Source organism: Palaemon carinicauda, chromosome 19, assembly GCF_036898095.1.
Source record: "Palaemon carinicauda isolate YSFRI2023 chromosome 19, ASM3689809v2, whole genome shotgun sequence".
In the NCBI taxonomy this organism is placed as follows: Eukaryota; Metazoa; Arthropoda; class Malacostraca; order Decapoda; family Palaemonidae; genus Palaemon; species Palaemon carinicauda.
The window spans coordinates 101042827-101047826 of record NC_090743.1 but is presented as its reverse complement, the minus strand read 5'-3'; positions in this window follow the sequence as shown (position 1 = coordinate 101047826).

The window sequence follows — 5000 nt, the reverse complement described above, 5'->3', positions numbered from 1 at the left end:
TCTCTCTCTCTCTCCTCTCTCTCTCTCTCTCTCTCTCTCTCTCTCTCTCTCTCTAGATTTTTATTTCTTTATACTGTAGCCTTACGAGTTTGGTTTTACTTTTGATATCTATAATATCCATTTCCTCGGATAGATGGTAGCGTGACGTACACTAAATCGTGCTATATATTTTTTTTCTTTTTTTTTTCTTTTTTTTTTTTCTTTTTTTTTTTTTGCGTTGTGAATTATACTTAATGATAATGCATTGTATACTGTATATAGCATACTTACATGAATGCAATCAAACCTTTGAGTGAAATTATTCCCACTAGATTACAAGATTACATATGATTAAAAAACTCAAAGTATGGTATTTATTCACGAAATGAAGGCATTGGCATTCACTAGGTTGTCTGCAGGCTATAAACTTATTCATTTAATTCCTGTAAAGTTTGGCAGGTGTGTCTTGAATACTAGATTAATCCCTCTTGGCACAGATTGCGCACTTGCGCCTGGTTACGTAACACTTGTGAATTGGTTTAATTTTTGTTTGCCAACAGGTTCTTTTTAATGTTCGAGAACTTGTTTTCCCCTCATTAGGGATTTGGGGGTTCGAGTTGTTTCTTCAAAAGAACGCTATATTTAGAAATGGGCTGTTCCTTTGGTTATTTACGTCTTCCTTGTTCCTTTTCAGCATTGAAAAAGAATTTAATTGATATCACATCATCAGTGTTATTTAGATTCCTATGCTTAGAGGAACTACTGGGTAATAAAGTCATATTAGTGGTTTGCTTTCGCTAATACCTTTACTTTAATTGAATGATAATTATTTTTAGAAAGAATGTTAGTTCTTCTGGTTTAAAGGTTTAAAGGCCGCCCATGAATGGCAGAAGCAAGGGACAGTGACATTGCCCTATCAAGCAGGACAATGCCCTAGACCTAGAGACTGATCATATACATATGATCAGCGCCCAAACCCCCCTCTCCACCCTAGCTATGACCAAGGATGGCCAGACAATGGCTACTGATGACTCAGCAGATAGTCCTATAGGCTCTCCTAAGCCCCGCATCCTTAGCTCACAAGGATGGTGAGGTTGCAGCGACCAGAGGGAACTGACTAGTTTGAGCGTGCCTCGAACCCCAGTCTGGCGATCACCAGTCTGGGACGTTACCACATCGGCCACCGCAATCCTTAAAAGATTATTATAAGAGGAATTTAGTTTTATTGTTATTCCTTTATTATATATCAATTGATGAATCCGATGAGACTTAACGAAGAAAGAATTTCAAATGTATGTTGATAGATTTCTTGCCTGAACTAGTTATGTCTATGAAGATACTGTTATATCAGAATAAAAAGGTCGATGTTATTGGGGACAGTCATGTTTGCAAATGATTAATTATGATTACTGAAAATATTGGTTTATAGTCGATACTTTTACTTTATAATGAAGTAATATTAACAGCTGTGATGTAAATTATATAAGAATATAAATGGTTTTGAATTTGATATAGCCATAGGGATCGTGCAATAGCTACATTTAGATTATTATTATTATTATTTTTATTATTATTATTATTATTATTAAATGCTAAGCTACAACCCTATTTGGAAAAGCAGGATGCTATAAGCCCAGGGGCCCCAACAGGGAAAATAGGCCAGTGAGGAAAGGAAATAAGGAAATAAGGAAAAATAAAATATTTCATTTATTTTTAGCTTTGTGTAATATGAGTGATAAATTTATGCTTATATTAGAGATACGATGAGACTGATATTGATGGTTGCATCAAAGTGTTGTATTAATACATTTGTTGTCTGTACATGAAAATAGTATAGAAAATGTTTAATCACATATATAACCTCCCGCCCTCGTGGAGTAAAAGGATCGCCTCTTTCCAAGGCAAGCAACACTCCTTTCTTCTTGTCCATTTCTCAGTTATTATTTGTTTCCAGTTATTATATCATCATTAACAACCATTGCTAGTTCACTGCAGGACAAAGGCCTGAGACATGTCCTTCCACTTGCGACTTTTTATGGCCTTTCCATGTCAGTCCACACCCGCAAACTTTCTTAGTTCGTCGATCCATCGCCTTTTTTCCTTGCCCTGTTTGTTTTGCAATATCTAGGGACCCATTCTGATATTCTCAATGTCCCTCTATCATCTGCCATTCACTTTATATGTCATGCTTATGACCATTTCCTTTTCTTACATGTTGTTAGACTATCTCCGAATTAAGTTTGCTCTCTTATCCATGTTGCTCTTTTTCTGTCTCCTTAGTCACAGTATTAATCCCATCATTATTATTTCCATAGCCCTTTGAGTTGTAAGTAGCTTATGTTCTAAGACCTTGATAAGACTCCAAGTTGCTGATGTATAATTTAATACTACTAGATCCATCTATACTTTATTTTTTAGAGAAAGTTGTAATGTCTAAGAGTAATCAATTCCTTGTTCTTTCGGTCGCTCGGTTTACAAAGAAATTTGATAAAACTAATTAAACTCTTAAATAGACAGACAATTATAAGTCTTAAAAATCTTAGAAATATTAATGGAAGTTCTTCAACTCCTGCGACAGTTTTTGAAAACTGCCCTAAACTTATCCAAAATATTTTAAGATTCCTTCAACTCTTGGAATTTTGTAATATGAAATTCTTTGAACTTACAAAAAAGTTAATAAAGAGTCATTAGAATTTTCCTAAAGGTCCAGATGAGTAACTCTGAGACAAAGAGAAAACAGAAGCCGTGTTTGCGGTATAGATAATGATTTCTGTTTGCTTATATTAAATGATTGCAAATAATGAGATTAAATACATTGACGAAACTCGATGCAGTTCTGAGAAAAGACCAATTTATGGGTCAAGTCTGGTCATTATGTATGTAAGCAAAATACATTGTATGTTGATTTAAATGTAAGTTTTTGTGTTATATTTTGTTTATGAGAAAAATACAGTTCAAGTTTAGTGTCAGTGGTGTCTAGTAGCTTCAGAAAGTGTGATTTTCATGTGCCTCATTACAAAGAAAGACTCTCCTCTCTTTTTGGAACTGTTAGTGATAATAATGATAACAATATTGATAGTAATATTAATAATATTGTTTTATCTTATTTCAGCTCTGGCCTCATGTACAATACAAGTATAGAATGTGGATGTAATGAAGATCAGAAATGAAATATTATTATTGTTATTATTTTTATTATTATTATTATTATTATTATTATTATTATTATTATTATTATTATTATTATTATTATTATTTATATTGAATGAATGCCGACATTGATTCAGGGAAAGCGACGGATATAGATAAAGTTAGCGAAAAATAGTAAAGATGAATAAAGACATTAATAAGCTTAGAGCACTAATGATAAAAGACCGTGCCAATTTAGAACATTGAACATGTTGCAGCTAATGGTAATTGAAATCTTTGAAGACCAGACAAGAAGCCTTGACATATTCAAATTCCTTAAGGTGGGAGGAAAGAGTTGTGGCAAGATGCATTAGGAGTATACAAATGCTTGGCAAGACCGCTTGCCTTACAAGCTAAGAAGAAACATTAAACAAAAATGTCATAAAACATTCGAAGGCTATTTATGTTTAAAACTAATATATAAAACATATTTTATTAGGTTTACATGAAAAGTAAATAGTTTTTGTAAGACTCTCTCTCTCTCTCTCTCTCTCTCTCTCTCTCTCTCTCTCTCTCTCTCTCTCTCTCTCTGTCTCTCTCTCTCTCTCTCTCATTATTGGTGTGAGGGACTATCTGGATGACGCTTTTGTTATTTCTGTTTATTAATCATTGGTCTGAATTACAATCAGCATTTTGAAATATAATTTATTGCAAGTTCAAGTTAATAATTGATCTATTTATGGATCCGTTTTCATAAATGCTCTTGTTTTGATACTGCATAGGGAATGATAATCATGGGATAATCAGGAAGACATTTTCAGGAAGTATTTTTGAAGAACATGAATGATTTGGGTTACACTGCATGAAATGATTATGGTCTTTAAAGCTCGTTACGTTATAGTTATTTGTTGAAAACTATTAAATTTTATTTTCTAACATAATTGACTGAATTTGTCCTTTAATATTTAGTATAAACTTGGTGAAAATGTCATTCGTCTAACACCTAGCGGATTACATTTTTCCAGTTAATGTATTAATGTAGAAGAAAACAAATGTATTTCTGGTTAAGGTCAGATAATTTGTGAAGTTATACTTTCGTTTTACTGTCAACAAAATACTTACCTTCAAAGTTAATCTAAATGTAGAATATAATTGATGTGTCCTATATATCTACCAGAGGCTGCAGTATACCCACCTAGACTGGAGGCATAATCAATATTAAAGCTTTAGATTTTTATATCTGCTTTTGTTTTCCTTTTCACTTTTTTTTTTTTTTTTTTTTTTTTTTTTTTTTTTTTTTTTTGCTTACATGTAGTATGGGTATATTGATTTGTTGTATCTGCGATTGCATGAAAATCATTGCTTCTCTATGAACATTTTACAAAGTGTATAAAGGTGATGGCGATGATAATTGATGGATAATTATAAGTAGTAAACAACGATAATTTGCGTGAGATGATGTTGATCTGACCATGAAACTTTATAACAAAGGATGTAAAGTCTAAGGGATCATCTCTCTCTCTCTCTCTCTCTCTCTCTCTCTCTCTCTCTCTCTCTCTCTCTCTCTCTCTCTCTCTCTGTCTATTGACGTCACTGGAGTTGCAAAATGCAAAGAATATCTTTGTCGTCTTCACGAACAGATCTTAAAAATCGAGTTTCTTTTTTCTCTCTTTTGCGATTTTTATGAAGTGAATAATGATGTACGTTTTTTTATTTGATGTTATATTTATTATTATGACAAATATTTGACAAGGAATTTTGCTATACTTTATTATTATTATTATTATTATTATTATTATTATTATTATTATTATTATTATTATTATTATTATTATTATTATTATTATTATTATTATTGTAAAGCAAATTGCAAAATGAGAAAAAATCAGCAA